General features: G+C 36.3%; 1 protein-coding gene across 3 annotated transcripts in view; it reads left to right on the forward strand.

Moving 5' to 3' along the window:
* Positions 1-20: 20 nt before the first annotated feature.
* Positions 21-19,280, forward strand: part of LOC110464237 (WD repeat-containing protein slp1-like) — a 38,054-nt gene continuing 18,794 nt past the window's right edge. Inside the window, exons 1-2 of one of the 3 annotated variants that reach the window (XM_021519344.1) lie at positions 6,157-6,303; positions 13,870-13,903. The gene's annotated coding sequence lies outside the window, so the exon portion shown is untranslated. Of the gene's footprint in view, positions 94-6,156; positions 6,304-13,869; positions 13,904-19,280 lie in introns of those variants that run through there. The other 2 variants (XM_021519343.1, XM_021519342.1) reach the window with 2 other exon arrangements.

Raw genomic sequence — 19,280 nt, forward strand, 5'->3', positions numbered from 1 at the left:
TGATAAAAGCTTCCTATTTGCGCGCGCACTTGCGGAAATACGGCTAGCGTCTGCAGCAACGAGACGCAGGTGTGATATGTGGCAGATTGAATGGTAAGTACTTTATAGTATTTAAAACATTTGGATTTAACACTCTGCGAAAGCGATAAAGACGATCATCATGTGTTATCAGTTACACTCGACCTAGCCCACAACACCATGCCGGCCGGCCATGAACTGTCACTTGAAATTGAGCTGAATGTAGGCCGCTGAATGTACATGGATCAATCAATGATACATTGTAGAGCTCACATCCATGCGTCACATAATATTGAAACACTCGGTTACAAATCAATAGTATTATGGGTAGTTTAAGTGTTTACCAATTAATTCTGACTTGATTAGTTATAAATCATGCCTTAAATCAATATACCCATTCTACGAGTAAATGATCAGTCCAAATCAAAGGACTCATAAAATTGTGTTTGTATATACCGGTATTGATGAAAAAATACCCACCACCCTAGTTACCTCTTTAGTTATTTTCTCTTTGTCATAGTTCTATAGATATAAGAAAAACTTCTGAGAAGGAGACAAGCGGTGCAATAATTTTTAATAGGAGAATCACAACCTTTTTGGCCCCTTTAATTTAATTACCTGTTAATCGTTGATGATTATTGTAGTTTATGCACAGATGAAATTATGAAAACTCGGTAATCATTGGACACTGACCTGATTGGTAAGGTGTCTGCTAGATCCACGGTTATGTAAAAAAATGAATTCTTATTGTGAGAGTCATTTTTTTTGCCGCACAAAGTAAGAAGATTTGTACTAGCTAGGTTCCTGTGTTATCTAAGTGATCAGTATTTTAATTTGTATTTATACTTATGGAAAAAAAGTAATGCAACTTTGGTTTTGGCTCATACCTTAATATTTGTTTACAAATTTCAAAATATCAAACATTTCATTTAAATTTGGTAGTGATTGCGCTGGGCACTCATAAGCCTAGGGTGCTGGCTCCTTTGTGCAAAACCCAAATACAAAACCTTGCTGTACATTTTTAAGAACATTGTCAAAATTCAAGCATCTTGGGCATACCCACCTATGAAGCAGTTCAACTTGTAAATCATTCCTCTAGCCAAACATCATTACTCTTATCCATCAATGAAATCTAACCTTCCTGCAAGACAATATTAATGCCAGCTATAGGCCACACATTGGGACATTTGCGCAAGAGTGTGTCATGCTTTTCCAGCCCCCAAAAAATGTACTACTTCTTGATTGGCTACCATACAGTCCAGATTTGTGGTATTAGTTGGACAGGCAGGTTAAAAACAAGCCAATACCCCCAAAAACCGTCACTCAGCTCAGAGAGCTGATGCAGGCACCTCTGGAGTAATGGAATAACATCACACATCAGTTCAAAGAATCAAATATTCATTATCAGAATCAACTGTGACTGCAAGTTCTATTAACATGTTCAAGAGCAACTTTAACTCAGACTGGAAGGATAAGGACAAAAAGTTCCTTGTACCAAGGGAGATTATCTCGTGTCCAAGTTGGCGGTCTGCCAGAATCGTTGATCTTTTCATGAAAAAACTTGAAATTGCTTACACTTATGTATTCTGCGCACCCCCAACTTTGGGCATTGTATATGTGTACCCAGTCAGCTAGACTTTTTATACAATACAACCATCATTAGTTGCATGCACAGTAAAGACTGATTTTGAATAAGACCAACAAGAGCATAAACTCACCACCTGGCCAACATGATCACTTGAGGTTAATAAAGGTAAATACAAAAATAGTAGGGTACAGGCAGTGATCTCAGCGTGTAGAGGACACATGTGGTATTTAATAGATACTGGAATATGGGGGATAGGTTTCGTTAAATGGTGCTACATTTTTTCTGTTAAATTATTTAGAAGGGAACCAGTTATCTGTTAAACTTAATTCAAATGAAATATCTTCAATACTTGCAAAATTTACCACAAAAAATTGCTTCACAGGCTTTTTTTCAGTCGGGTATTATTGTTTTTAGTAAAGGACTTAAATACTAAAAGATCAAGTAGTACATGTACCTTTGTCTCACAGCAGGATGTTTTTCACAGTTTTGGGAATTTTCAGAAATTATAAAAAAAAAATCTAACCACATCAAGTAATAAAAAGTAATTATGAAATTTTTTAGGACATTTTTGAAGCAAAATAACCCAGCACTTTTTATTGAGAATGTGGGACAGGGGATTTGACACAAAATATATGCTCTCACTCTTTCCCCCCAAGAAAGGGTGAAAATGCTTGAATACTTCATTTTATAAGCTTGAAGGTTTGAAGATTATGTTTGTGTTTTGCCTTGAATGTTGAATTGATACAACATTATTTGTCATATTGCCATGTCCTACAGAGTTATAGCCCTTTCCATGCAATCAACCAGTTCCAGTGTGCATGACATGTGGCTGTGTTTATTTGATGATTTCAAATGTTAGAAAAAGTAACATTTCTGTTTCTGTTTTCTTTGATGGGGTTGAATAATTTGATCCATAAATTATAAACCTGACATGTCAGTCTCCTATAAAGTATTCAACATGCAGTATGTCAAATGATTAGCATATTGATACACTTGGATCCAATCGAATCGTTCATATTTTTCTAAAAAGTATTAGTATCAAAGAGAGCATTAGACAGTCTTTTCTGGCAAAAAGAGTTGCATGATTATAACAAAATTCATGGTTGAAGCTAGACTTTATTTGACTCCATGCATAAAGTGAATAACCAATGCCTAACCCTAAAATTTCCACCCCATACCTAATTCCTGATATTTCCACATATAGATCAACAAATTGGAAAAATTCAATAAAAGGAAAAGTGACTTTTTTTATAATGAACTTGAAGTTGAAAAGAACAAAAATAGATGACTTCACCGTGGGGCGATTATAGTACCATAACAGTGAAATAAACTGCGGTTCATGGGCTTCATATTACTAACTATTACTACTGGTTATTTAATAACTTTACATTCCATTAGAACAGTTATATATAATTAATAGTTCGCTCCGGGATTGGTTATATGCAGTCAGTTTTGGGCCTGGTTTATATGCATATCTGTATGTTGTATTTAATTGCAGATTCTTTTCTGTTTTTGAAATATTTTGATGTTGTTAACAAGAACTGTAGGTAAACTTTGCACTTCCTGATACAAGATACTTAATGAATTTGTACATACAATGTCATATTTGTCACAACATAATGGTAGACCCATAGACAATCACTATAGAATCACTGTAGGTCTACTGGAGTTATTTACTTATAGACCAAGTAAAATGTTCTTTGTTATGGTCTGGTCTGTGAAACTTTTCTGTAAGTCTATTAGAAATCTATATCAAATAGACCTTATATCTATGTTGCCCCAATTCTAAATTTTTAGACTGTGCATATTGATCGAGTTTCATAACCTGACTATAAGCATTACATTCTCAAACATGACATGCAGAGTAAGATGGCTGTTTTATATAAGACAGATACGTGGCTTTACATGTCTCTGAATTAGACCATGTAAATTCACAGAATTCAAGTTTATTTATTCATTCGTTTAGCTTGTCATATAATTTATATTTTGCAAATGGCATTCAAAAAAGACATTTTGATGGTTAATTTTATATAAAAAAAAATATCATTAAAAGTATATGTCAAATCTGATCAAAGTCTAAAAGTGGCACATGTGAAAAATCAGAGTTCAAATGGGGTACATTTAAGGCATGTGGAAGAAATCTATAAGTCCTAATGGAGAACATTAAAAAAATCAAAGTCCAAATGGGGCATATTTGAGGCACATTGATAAAATTAGAGTCCAAATGGGGCACATTTGAGGCATGTGGAAGAGACCTAAGTCCAAATGGGGCACATTTGAGGCACATTTTTAAAATTAGAGTCCAAATGGGGCACATTTGAGGCACATTGATAAAATTAGAGTCCAAACGGGGCACATTTGAGGTATACTTAAAAAATACCCCAGAAGTAGAGGTACATTTTAGGCACCTTTTAGGCATGAAATAGGCATGCCACACTGTACCTTTTTTTAGCATGGGCATGTATAAGTGATTAAATGCATTGAATATCTGTCTGGACATATTTGTACCGTATTAAGGAATGTATAAGCACCAAGTGGTTTTCTTGGTTTATTGGATACCTGAGAACGGTCAGGGACTTATCCCTCTCTGATTTCACCGTGTATAAATGTAAGACCATACAAGTTTAGTGTCCCTGGCCGGATTAACCCTGTTTTTATATCAAAATAAGCAAAAGATCGAAGAGACTTCAATTTGTTTACAGACTAATTTCACAAAATGATATTTCTGTCGGTAATCAAATTTATCACTTACTGGGTGCCTTTCTTTTCAAAAGGTTTAAGTGCTGTCACTGAAGATTATAGTTGATTGTGGTAATAAAGAGCTAGCCTGTTTGTAAAAATTCACAAGTTGAAGATATTTTCATGTGATGTCTGTGATGTCATGTCACCAGGAAACCAGTCTATTGTACATCTTTATTAAAGTATTTTAAAGAAAAACATATATTTCTTCTTGATACATGCAATAGGGATTGACAAAAATATGGAAGGCTCTCTATAAAATTGTAACACTTGATTTGTATCACAACACATTTCTGAAATTTTTATTCACCACATGTGATGTTTTTTATATGTCCATCAACGATGGGTTGCATTGTGTTATCTTACGTGTCCTTCATCTGTTTCTTTAAAATGACTTCTTCTTAACCATTGATTGGAATTTAACCAAAAAAGAGGATATTTGGCTAGATTGCTTAAAATAACTTCTTCTCTAGAACCATTTGATAGAAATTAACTATATTTGTCTGAAGCATTCTTAGGAGGTGGGGATAAAAAAGAAGTACAAATATGGAGGGGCAGAGTATTTAAGAAGCACTATTTGACCATATTACTTTAAGTGGCCTGTTCTCTGGAACTGAGAAATGGATATAGACCGTAACTGATCCATTAATTGGTACCTTTTACCTTATTGAGAATATTTTGCAATGAGTGCTTAAATATCCAGGTGAGCAATACTGGGCCTCGATCTGGTTGACAGAAGTTTGTTGGGAGATTTGGGACCATGAATTACAAATTATTAATTATGAATACTTAATTTGTCAGGTTTATTTTAAAATCAGTATTTAAAAAAAAAAAAAAATGCACAATAAAAAACACAGATGTTAAAATTGTTTTGAGTGTCCATCCATCTCTCTGTATTTAGTAACAGCTCTTTAGTGTTGTGTACAAACAATTCTATCAACTGATAGATGTATTGATTTATGACCAGTGCATATTTCTAGATCAACTGATCATAGGATTAGATACATTGATACAATGTACAATGAACATTTCTAGACCAAGTTACTTATCAAGGTCAGAGAATGAAGTGTCAAGTATTTATATTATCAGTTGACAATAATACAATTCACAATATTGGTCTGTCATTTGTATCAATTTCTTATACATAGAAATGGAAGCTTCCCTCTTGACTCGATCCTGCCCTTTAATTTTTTTAAAGAAATCATATATTTTAGCAACATTACTGCATAACAAGTATAAACTTACATTATCACTCTTTTTGGTCATTATGGAAGAGCACAGAGTGTTTGAATGTGAAAGAAAAAAGCTGCCCCCTTTGTTACTGTGGTTACCTTGTCTAATGAATGGTAGATCAATTTGGAAAATTTCATTTATTTTCAACTTTCCTCTAAACAGACGTTAAAATCAAGAAATGTTGCGATTGTCCACAATATTAATAATGTGTATACCGTTAGTTAAATGCATAATTGATTTGTACTGGTCAGAAGGCAAAATGTCATGTTTGTCCCATATATTCCAGATAGGAAATACCACAAAACATTTATATTAAAAACATGTGTTCACTGGTACTGGTTTGTACAAATTGTTGTGTACATACTTGGTATTGAAAGATTGATGGGTGTCTAAGACCAGATTAGTGGTAGGTATACACGATTCAGCTTACAGGTTCATACCTGTGCAGTACGATTTAGGTCTGTGACCACGGGACCGTCTACCGGTATAAACACAGACTTAAATTTATCCTCAACACAATCTGAAGGTATTAACGGGTCACTTCAAAATAGCGCTCCCTTTAAATAAATGCAAATGCTCACCTGTAGAATTGTTAAAGTTCAATTGGCTTCAACAATTTGTTAGAACAGGATCTATTCTATATACGTGGTGGTTAAAAAACACCGCTCTCACAGATTTATATAGGTACAGGAACACGGTCTCCTGATAAAGGTTAAACAGAGAAGGTAAGTTATTCTTTAATTTCCCTGTCATTCCTTTCTAATTACAACATCACTTTAATTGATAGACCTGAACAAGTCCACATTAATCCCACACATGTGACCTTGCTTAGGCTACACTAATGATAATTATCAAACTTTGAACACAATCATTGTTTATTGTTTGCCAATGAGAAGGGTATGTGTTTGTGTTACGTGTTTGTTAAAGGGCCTGTGTATATTACAGTACAGTATTTTGTATGCTCTCTGTACATTTACAGTGTCATAGTCTCTGTTTTAATTTGAAAACTTTTCTTTTTAGAGAATTTATTGTTAAACCATTTTTAACTTGCAGTTAATGGAATTATTTTCTTTGGTATGATTAATTGTGTTAAAGTGATATTTTATCAATTAATTATTACATAACATGACACATATATATATACAGTGTATATAAATTTATTTTAACTTTTCATTTAGAAACTCCAAACTCTTCATTACAGTAAAATGTGTAGAGTAAGTGAAGTTTTAGTGTAAAAATAAGTACCGACTTCCTGGATATACCTGTAGATCTGTTACAAAACACTGTCAATGCTATAACAGTATGGTATTTGTTGAGGCATATCAGATCCATTGAAACATTCTTACTCATTTTATATATATTAAATTTTAGTGTTTTTTTTTAGTGTTTTATTGTCAATAACGTTTGAATTATTGCTGAAGCACAAATATAAATCACATTTCATATCTAAGTATATATCATTAATTTGTCATTCATATGTGGGTAACACTATAAAATCAATATCACAGGTTGTGAAAAGTCAATGATTTTTGGATGGAATTCATAAACTAAAATGACATTTACCTCTAAATAAGTTGAAATGACTTTTGATATCTCCATTTTTATAGCACTGTCAATATTAAGGCTGGCACTTTTATAGCAATTTATATGGTGTCTTCAGCTACCATTGACCATATCATACAGAGATAAAACAGATTTTATCATGCACTCAAATTTGGAGGTTTCTAGACCTTAAAAGTGATGTGCTACAGCCAGTTATAAGGTGACACCATTGTACCAATACCATGATCTGTTACTAGCACTCCACCAGAGTCTGGTACATAGTGTGCTATGTATCAATATGATTACTATATAATGGTTGGATGGCACAGTGGATAGCCTAGGCACACTCGCCTATCAACAAGGTGGCTGGGGTTTGATTCCCCGATCAGATGCAGAAATGTATGGTACATGTCACCTGCCCAACCAATTGGGTTTTCTCGGGTACTCTCCTTTCTTCCTACATTAAGACCCCCCTGCTCACTAACAACAGGGCCAACAAGAGTGATATCAATATAATTTGAAAGAATTTGTTTCATAATTGTTGTAAAATAATTACAAGATATATTTTATATAATATGATGATCATGACCCGTCACTTACAGTCTTACACACTCAAAATGTCTGATACAATAAACATACATAAGGTCTACATGGTGTGTCTACATGGTGTGTCTACATGGTGCACCATGTACTGATATGGGGACCTGTTGTTTACATTCAAACTGTCTGATATATACATACATGGTCTACATGGTGCACAACATACCAATATAGTGACCTGTTACTCTAGTACTGTCTGGTACATACCATACATGATGAACCATGTACCAATACTGTGTGGTACATACATACATGGTGAACCATGTATCACTACTGTCTGGTACATACATACATGGTGAACCATGTATCACTACTGTGTGGTACATACATACATGGTGAACCACGTACCAATACTGTCTGGTACATACCATACATGATGAACCATGTACCAATACTGTGTGGTACATACAGAAATGGTGAACCACGTACCAATACTGTCTGGTACATACCATACATGATGAACCATGTACCTATACTGTGTGGTACATACATACATGGTGAACAATGTATCAATACTGTCTGGTACATACCATACATGGTGAACCATGTATCACTACTGTGTGGTACATACATACATGGTGAACCACGTACCAATACTGTCTGGTACATACAATACATGATGAACCATGTACCAGTACTGTGTGGTACATACATACATGGTGAACCACGTACCAATACTGTCTGGTACATACATACATGGTTCACCATGTATGTTTGTACCAGACAGTAGTGATAAATGGTTCACCATGTATGTATGTCCCAGACAATAGTGATACATGGTTCACCACGTATGTATGTACCAGACAGTATCGATACATGGTTCACGATCTATGTACCACATGTATTTATGTACCACACAGTAGTGATACAAGGTTCACCATGTATGTATGTACCTCACAGTATTGGTACATGGTTCATCATGTATTGTATGTACCAGCCAGTATTGGTACGTGGTTCACCATTTCTGTATGTACCACACAGTATTGGAACATGGTTCACCATGTATGTAGGTACCAGACAGTATTGATACATGGTTCACGACGTATGTACCAGACAGTATTGATACGTCTTTCACCATCTATGTATGTACCACACAGTAGTGATACAAGGTTCACCATGTATGTATGTACCTCACAGTATTGGTACATGGTTCCTCATGTATGGTATGTACCAGACAGTATTGGTACGTGGTTCACCGTGTATGTATGTACCACACAGTACTGGTACATGGTTCATCATGTATGGTATGTACCACATAGCATTGGTACATGGTTCACCATGTATGGTATGTACCACATAGTATTGGTACATGGTTCACCAGGTATGTATGTACCAGACAGTAGTGGTACGTGGTTCACCACGTATGTATGTACCAGACAGTAGGGATACCTGGTTCACCATGTATGTATCACACAGTAGTGGTACGTGGTTCACCATGTATGTATGTATCACTACTGTCTGGGACATACATACATAGTGAACCATGTATCAATACTGTGTGGTACATAGATCGTGAACCATGGATCAATACTGTCTGGTACATACATACATAGTGAACCATGTACCAATACTCTGTGGTACATACAAACATCGTGAACCATGTACATGGTGAACCATGTACCACTACTGTGTGGTACATACATACATACATACATGGTGAACCAAGTATCAATACTGTCTGGTACATACATTGGGAACCATGTATCAATACTGTGGGGTACATAGATCGTGAACCATGTATCGATACTGTCTGGTACATACATACGTGGTGAACCACGTACCACTACTGTCTGGTACATACATCGTGAACCATGTGTCAATACTGTCTGGTACATACATACGTGGTGAACCACGTACCACTACTGTGTGATACATACATGGTGAACCAGGTACCAATACTGTCTGGTACATACACATACATACATGGTGAACCACGTACCAATACTGTGTGGTACATATCATACATAGTGAACCATGTACCACTACTGTGTGGTAAATACATACATGGTGAACCAAGTATCAATACTGTCTGGTACATACATTGGGAACCATGTATCAATACTGTGGGGTACATAGATCGTGAACCATGGATCAATACTGTCTGGTACATACAATACATACATAGTGAACCATGTATAACTACTGTCTGGTACATAGATACATAGTGAACCATGTACCAATACTCTGTGGTACATACCATACATGGTGAACCATGTACCACTACTGTGTGGTACATACATACATGGTGAACCAAGTATCAATACTGTCTGGTACATACATTGTGAACCATGTATCAATACTGTGTGGTACATAGATCGTGAACCATGTATCAATACTGTCTGGTACATACATACATAGTGAACCATGTATAACTACTGTCTGGTACATAGATACATGGTTCACCATGTATCAATACTGTCTGGTACATACATACATAGTGAACCATGTACCAATACTCTGTGGTACATACAAACATCGTGAACCATGTATCACTACTGTGTGGTATATACATACATGGTGAACCACGTACCACTACTGTCTGGTACATACATACATGGTGAACCATGTATCACTATTGTCTGGTACATACATACATGGTGAACCTTGTATCACTACTGTGTGGTACATACATACATGGTGAACCACGTACCACTACTGTGTGGTACATACATACATGGTGAACCATGTATCAATACTGTGTGGTACATACATACATGGTGAACCATGTATCACTACTGTCTGGTACATACATACATGGTGAACCATGTACCACTACTGTGTGGTACATACATACATGGTGAACCATGTATCAATACTGTGTGGTACATACATCGTGAACCATGTATCAATACTGTGTGGTACATACATGGTGAACCATGTATCAATACTGTCTGGTACATACATACATGGTGAACCATGTATCACTACTGTCTGGTACATACATACATGGTGAACCATGTATCACTACTGTCTGGTACATACATACATGGTGAACCATGTATCACTACTGTCTGGTACATACATACATGGTGAACCATGTATCACTACTGTCTGGTACATACATACATGGTGAACCATGTATCACTACTGTCTGGTACATACATACATGGTGAACCATGTATCACTACTGTCTGGTACATACATACATGGTGAACCATGTATCACTACTGTCTGGTACATACATACATGGTGAACCATGTATCACTACTGTCTGGTACATACATACATGGTGAACCATGTATCACTACTGTCTGGTACATACATACATGGTGAACCATGTATCACTACTGTCTGGTACATACATACATGGTGAACCATGTATCACTACTGTCTGGTACATACATACATGGTGAACCATGTATCACTACTGTCTGGTACATACATACATGGTGAACCATGTATCACTACTGTCTGGTACATACATACATGGTGAACCATGTATCACTACTGTCTGGTACATACATACATGGTGAACCATGTATCACTACTGTCTGGTACATACATACATGGTGAACCATGTATCACTACTGTCTGGTACATACATACATGGTGAACCATGTATCACTACTGTCTGGTACATACATACATGGTGAACCATGTATCACTACTGTCTGGTACATACATACATGGTGAACCATGTATCACTACTGTCTGGTACATACATACATGGTGAACCATGTATCACTACTGTCTGGTACATACATACATGGTGAACCATGTATCACTACTGTCTGGTACATACATACATGGTGAACCATGTATCACTACTGTCTGGTACATACATACATGGTGAACCATGTATCACTACTGTCTGGTACATACATACATGGTGAACCATGTATCACTACTGTCTGGTACATACATACATGGTGAACCATGTATCACTACTGTCTGGTACATACATACATGGTGAACCATGTATCACTACTGTCTGGTACATACATACATGGTGAACCATGTATCACTACTGTCTGGTACATACATACATGGTGAACCATGTATCACTACTGTCTGGTACATACATACATGGTGAACCATGTATCACTACTGTCTGGTACATACATACATGGTGAACCATGTATCACTACTGTCTGGTACATACATACATGGTGAACCATGTATCACTACTGTCTGGTACATACATACATGGTGAACCATGTATCACTACTGTCTGGTACATACATACATGGTGAACCATGTATCACTACTGTCTGGTACATACATACATGGTGAACCATGTATCACTACTGTCTGGTACATACATACATGGTGAACCATGTATCACTACTGTCTGGTACATACATACATGGTGAACCATGTATCACTACTGTCTGGTACATACATACATGGTGAACCATGTATCACTACTGTGTGGTACATACATACATGGTGAACCATGTACCACTACTGTGTGGTACATACATACATGGTGAACCATGTATCAATACTGTGTGGTACATACATCATGAACCATGTATCAATACTGTCTGGTACATACATACATGGTGAACCATGTATCACTACTGTCTGATACATACATACATGGTGAACCATGTATCAATACTGTCTGGTACATACATACATGGTGAACCATGTACCACTACTGTATAGTTCATACATACATAGTGAACCATGTACCAATACTGTGTCAGTGTGTGGTACATAAACACATGATGAACCATGTATCACTACTGGCTGTTATTTACCATACATGGTGAACCATGTACCAATACTGTGTGGTACATACCATACATGGTTCACCATGTATGACATGGTTCACCATGTATGAATTGTATGTACCACACAGTAGTGATACCTGGTTCACCATGCACTACTGTCTGATACATACATACATGGTGAACAATGTATCACTACTGCCTGGTACAAACCATACATAGTGAACCATGTACCAATACTGTCTGGTACATACAATAAATACATAGTGAACCATGTACCAAAACTGCCTGGTACATACATACATGGTTCAACATGTACCAATACTGTGTGGTACAAACATACATGGTCAACCATGTATCACTACTGTCTGGTACATACATACATGGTGAACCAGGTATCACTACTGTCTGGTTCATACATACATGGTGAACCATGTATCAATACTGTCTGGTACATACATACATGGTGAACCAGGTATCACTACTGTCTGGTTCATACATACATGGTGAACCATGTATCACTACTGTCTGGTACATACCTACATTTAGGTTCATCATGTATGAATATGGTTAGGTTGACCTCAAACTGTCTAGTTCCAGTACATGGTACACCATGTATTATATATACTGTGTAACTAATATGATGACCTGTTTCTTACATGGATAAAGGTGAAGCTGACATTGTTGATAAGAACCACCAACAAGCTTTCATTTGTTAATAGATTGTTTAGTACTGACAGGGACATGATTGAGATTATACACATACAAAATATTCATGACTGTTGTAAAAAATATGATAGTAAACTATCAACTTCTCATTTTAAAAGTGGTTATCTCAGCATCAGAAATAATTTTTTCAGGATAGCTCATTGATGGTGCTTAATGTCAGCTTTTAGCAGAAGTATGTCAAATTTGTCAGCAATATGGATTTGGGGCAAATTAAAAGTAAATGTATTTAGTGCGTGAAAAAAATATAATATTACACTGATAATATTTTTAATGATAATGGAAGATTAAAATACATTGATAACAATAAAAGTTTTTACCACATGTCCGAGCGTGTAACAGGAATAACTGGACACATAATGAACTGCTTAGTTCTCCTTCATGGTAGATAATTGTTTAACCATAGTCAATCAGAAAAGAATTATAGAGAAGTATATGGTTGGTTAGTCGTCTTTTGTAATGTCTTGTTTACAAACAACAAGGAGGCAATACAGGTGTTTATTTCTGTTTAATTGAGTGACCGATGGATACGTCCTTCAAGGTTCCAATTACTAGGAATTTTCTATTAAATTTAATCAGTGTAAGTTGTAGAATTTCTTCAAAATTTTCTTGTGTGTGCTTGTTGATTATCTAAATGTCTTGACTGGGGCGATTGTATACACACCTGTGATAGTGATATACACACCCTGTACACACCTGTATAACTCTGATACACCTATAAAGACAATTTTATACTTTATGTACCAGGTCTGTAAACCCATTCCAACAATTCACCGACCAGGTAAGTCAAATTTAGCTTTAAATGTTTCCAATTTTCAGTCAATATGCTGTTACTGTTGTAAAATATAAAATTCAAAACTACTGTTGAGTGGTCGTTCACCTATATATGCTAAGTAATTGATCAATTTTGTGTCAATTTGTATATATACAATACATATTAAAGCTGTCAAAATATATAGCCTCTAGGTAACCACATTAGTTATATGACCGCTTGTAATTACAAAGTTAATGTACTTTAATGTATTTGATATTTCCAACTGGTACCATTGGTTTGGAGGGATAAAAAAAGAACTGTTGAGTTGTGTACAGTGTTAGATGAGTCATACACAGTAGCCTGTGTGATTACAGCAAGGTTATTTAAGATTTATAATGAAAGGTTCTTTGACCAATTTGATAGGGACTCTTGACAAGTGGCCCAAATTTTGGACTGGGGAACATTTAACCAGTGGCCTGACTTTTGGCCTATGTACACTGGGGAACTCTTGACCTGTAGCTAGCCTAACTGTAGGCTGTAGGACTGTAGTAGGCCTGTAGCGCTGGGGAACTTTTAACCAGTGGCCTGTACTCTGGGGAACTCTTGACCTGTAGCTAGCCTAACTGTAGGCTGTAGTAGGCCTGTAGCGCTGGGGAACTTTTAACCAGTGGCCTGAGGGCTACTCTGGGGAACTCTTGACCTGTAGCTAGCCTTACTGTAGGCTGTAGGACTGTAGTAGGCCTGTAGCGCTGGGGAACATTTAACCAGTGGCCTGACTTTTGGCCTGTACACTGGGAAACTCTTGACCTGTAGCTAGCCTAACTCCGTTCTCAGCTGACTGTAGGCTGTAGGACTGTATAAGGACTCACTCATTGATCCCTTCATATTTTTTGGCTATCAAATTTAAGTTAAACAAACCTTTGTTTGACCTGTTATTAGTTGCTAACAAAAGGAATGTCACAGTTGGTTTGAGTTGAGTGGTCTAGCTATCATGTTGTAGGCATTGTACTACAGTCTGAGTGGGTTCATGTAAATATTGATTCGTAATCAAAGAATTGAAATAATAAAAGTACGAAACATGTTTACATCCTTGTTACTTGAAGTGATTCAAAAGAAAAACATGCTTGAAAACATACCATCTCAATTCTGGCATCAAATCGAAAGTCCAATTTCTGACCAGTATTCAGTAAACAAGTGGAAGACATATTGTAAGTTACGTTATCAGGTTTGTATGATCTGCAGTATGCTTCATACAGAATGAAACAGTGTGGTGGAAAGTTCACTGTAATTTAAATGTGTATAATCATGATAGTAGTATCTGTACTAAGGCATACACTTAACCGAAGTTGTCCGATCACCTATACAATAACTACAGAGAAACCATTAGTGCACTAATAATCAGTTTACACATCCAGAAGTGTCACTTACAAGCTGGCTAATGGGCTGATCAAAATTCAGATGTACAGATTTGCAGGGATTAAACTACGTAGTATATTCGTGCTTTGCATAACATTTATACAGCATTTGCAGGAAATCCTTATGTGTTTGCATTTTGACTTACATAACTATTGCAGATCGGAATTTTTCAATTGATCACTTTACTATAATGCTATCCTTGATCAGTCACCAAGTCAGAAGGAATCTTGTGTTTGCTACGCCCCGATATTGACGTTTATATAACACAGCAATGATTGAGCTCTCAGTCTTGTTTACATACAAATATCTTTATTTGGGCAGATATAACACATATAGGTGTTTATTTGAGATAAGCTTGATGTATTGCCAACAGAACCATATGTTGATTTTGACCAATACCTCTTGCATATTGGGTTCAAGTTTTTTTGTAAATTAAGGAGAATCCAAATTATTGTGGAAGATATACCTGTAGACTTTTGACTATATGCATGTTCACACAGCACATAACTTCTATGCAACCAAAGTATTTTGTGTCTAAAATGTTTAGTACATTATCTATTTGTCCAACTACTATTATTTATAAAAATATTGTGTGCTAAAACAAGGTGTGACTCATTGACTTTCACTATTAATTAATATCCATCTTGGTTGTGTCTTTTAAAGGAGAGAGTTTTCACTGATTATTATATTATCTATTAACTTATACAAATTTATAAGAATGCTGAGACTTTCTCATCATATACATAGTGTCTTTTGTCTGCAACAAATTGGGAACCATTATGTATTGTACCAAACAAAACATGGAACAGATCCGATATTTGATTCACATGACAATAGCTGAATTACAAATTTACATAAAAAAAAAAATGTATTTATTGATTTCTAGTTCATGCTTAGGTCCATTCTAAAATTCAATATTTTCATATTTAGAAAGTCCTTGTTTCAATTTTAGTAAAGCATTTTCTTAAATTAGTGAAAAAGGTATCAGTCACAGTTTGATGTTCTCCATTTTTTCTGTCCATTTTGATGAATTTATACTGTCAACATCTACCTGTAATAAAAAACCTAATTTGTAAAGGCACTTTTGTTTGTGTGGTAACATGACACTTGATCTCACATAATGTACAGTTTAAATGCTCATTTACATACAAATGTATTGTAAATTTTCCATTTAATTTCATAGTTAAATGGAGGAGTATAGAGGTTTGATTATCACAAACCACAGAGTCAAGTCAATCATGTTCTGTGTGTATAACAGTCACAGAGCCAATCATGTTCTGTCACAGGGCCAGTCATGTTCTGAGTAACTTGAATTGTCCACTACAGTCACAGAGCCAGCCGCAGTCACAGAGCCAATCATGTTCAATGTGTGTCTTGGCCTCTACAGTCACAGAGCCAACTGTGTTCTGTGTGACTTGGCCTCTACAGTCACAGATCAAGAGCCAAATGTGTTCAATGTGACTCGGCTTCTACAGTCACAGAGCCAACTGTGTTCTGTGTGATTTGGCCTCTACAGTCACAGAGCCAGTCATGTTCTGTGTGTGTCTTGGCCTCTACAGTTACAGAGTCAACTGTGTTCTGTGTGACTTTGCCTCTACTGTCACAGATCAAAAGCCAACTGGGTTCTGTGTGACTCGGCTTCTACAGTCACAGAGCCAACTGTGTTCTGTGTGATTTGGCCTCTACAGTCACAGAGCCAACTGTAATCTGTGTGACTTTGCCTCTACAGTCACAGATCAAGAGCCAACTGGGTTCTGTGTGACTCTGCTTCTACAGTCACAGAGCCAACTGTGTTCTGTGTGATTTGGCCTCTACAGTCACAGAGCCAATCATGTTCTGTGTGTGGCTTGGCCTCTACAGTCAGAGAGCCAATCATGTTCTGTGTGTGGCTTGGCCTCTACAGTCAGAGAGCCAATCATGTTCTGTGTGTGACTTGTCCTCTACAGTCACAGAGCCAATCATCGGTTCTGTGTGTGACTTGTTCTCTACAGTCACAGAGCCAATCATGTTCTGTGTGTGACTTGGCCTCTACAGTCACAGAGCCAATCATGTTATGTGTGTGGCTTGGCCTCTACAGTCACAGAGCCAATCATGTCCTGTGTGTGACTTGTCCTCTACATTCACAGAGCCATCTGTGTTCTGTGTGTGACTTGTCCTCTACAGTCACAGAGCCAATCATGTACTGGGTGTGACTTGTCCTCTACAGTCACAGAGCTAATCATGTTCTGTGTGTTACTTGTCCTCTACAGTCACAGAGCCAATTATGTACTGTGTGTGACTTGTCCTCTACAGACACAGAGCCAATCATGTTCTGTGTGTGACTTGGCCTCTACAGTCACAGAGCCATCTGTGTTCTGTGTGTGACTTGACCTCTACAGTCACAGAGCCAATCATGTTCTGTGTGTGACTTGGCCTCTACAGTCACAGAGCCAATCATTTCCTGTGTGTGACTTGTCCTCTACAGTCACAGAGCCATGTTTAAATGTGTTCTGTGTGTGACTTGACCTCTACAGTCACAGAGCCATGTTTAAATGTGTTCTGTGTGTGGCTTGTCCTCTACAGTAACAGCCAGACATATTGTTCAGCATGAACACTTGTCCTCAATTGGGAAATCCAATTAATACTTCTCAATCTGATTTTATATAAGTTTATACAGTGGAATCCACTTATTATGATATCGGTTATTATGATAAACTGCGTGCTTATTATAATTTTTTCCCCATGTACCGATATTTTCCTTAACTAAGCAAACAAATTGTTTATTATGATATGGTCAAAAGTGGGACCCCCTTTTTATAATATATTGTTTTCTGCTATATATGGATTTTTATAAGATAAAAACTCAGGTAAGTTTTATTAAGGAAATACTGAGGAATATTATAAACATACAAAATTTAACAGTGTTTGAAAAATGGGTATACCGTATTCTCTGTAAATGTTTCCCCTTCTCCCTGCTCTATTGTTGATTGCTCGCCAATAATAGGTGCCAACCTACGTTTTATGTGATAGAACTGGTGATGAATGACGGTTTCTCTCCAATCTGTGCATGTATGATAGAGCTGCCATGGGCAAAAAAGAGGTGTAAACAAACTCTGTCTTATAAACCGTTCCACATGTAATGAGGATGTTCTGATGCTGCAGTGAGGAAAATTGTGACATGATGTAATTTTTTCATTGTATGAAAACATTATGTTGGCTCTCTTTCATTTAAGGATATAAAACAATTGATATTATTTTTCTGATATTAAATGAGATATGAGATTCATTAATGAACTTGGTAAAACTGATAACTTTAATACTGCGGCAGATATCAAAGTGATATTTGCCAAATTGTGATAATATCACTTTTGGTATTGATCAATCAAAACAGCACTTTATATTCACTTCATTCAAAGCTGGAGTTCAATTTTCTATTCAAATGCAGATGAAGCGACGGTATATAATTTATGTAAGCAAATCATCTCACAAAATAATAGTAAAATACATCAGAATTGTGCTGAATAGCCAATTCAAAATGGCACACAGCCTTGTTGTTAAGCTTGACATCATTAGAATACTGTATAAGGCACCAAAGATTTTGCTATGAAATCCCCAATTGCAGTAATATTTTTCGTCATTGTAGGTAGTTTTAAAATGTAATAAATAAACAATTTAATGGTTTCCCCATTGATTACCATTTTGTATTTTCCATTTTTTGTGACAGAATATACCCATACTTTCATTCAAACTTTGAACTTGTGAAGAATATTGTTATTCTGCCATACTTATGAAATATATGGTATTCAACTGGAAACCATTAGATATTCTCTATCAATCTCATGCAGTTAAACATGGTTTATTACGGTCACAAGAGATTCTTCGTGGTCTATAAAAAATAAAAATAAATCAATAATTCATTCAGTATCACTGTGATCAAAGACGTCTGCCCTATTATAGCTCTTACGACCAACATATCAGTCACGAAGGTAAAATGTAACCATCATGCAGG

Source organism: Mizuhopecten yessoensis, unplaced genomic scaffold (genome assembly GCF_002113885.1).
Source record: "Mizuhopecten yessoensis strain PY_sf001 unplaced genomic scaffold, ASM211388v2 scaffold10975, whole genome shotgun sequence".
Taxonomy (NCBI): domain Eukaryota; kingdom Metazoa; phylum Mollusca; class Bivalvia; order Pectinida; family Pectinidae; genus Mizuhopecten; species Mizuhopecten yessoensis.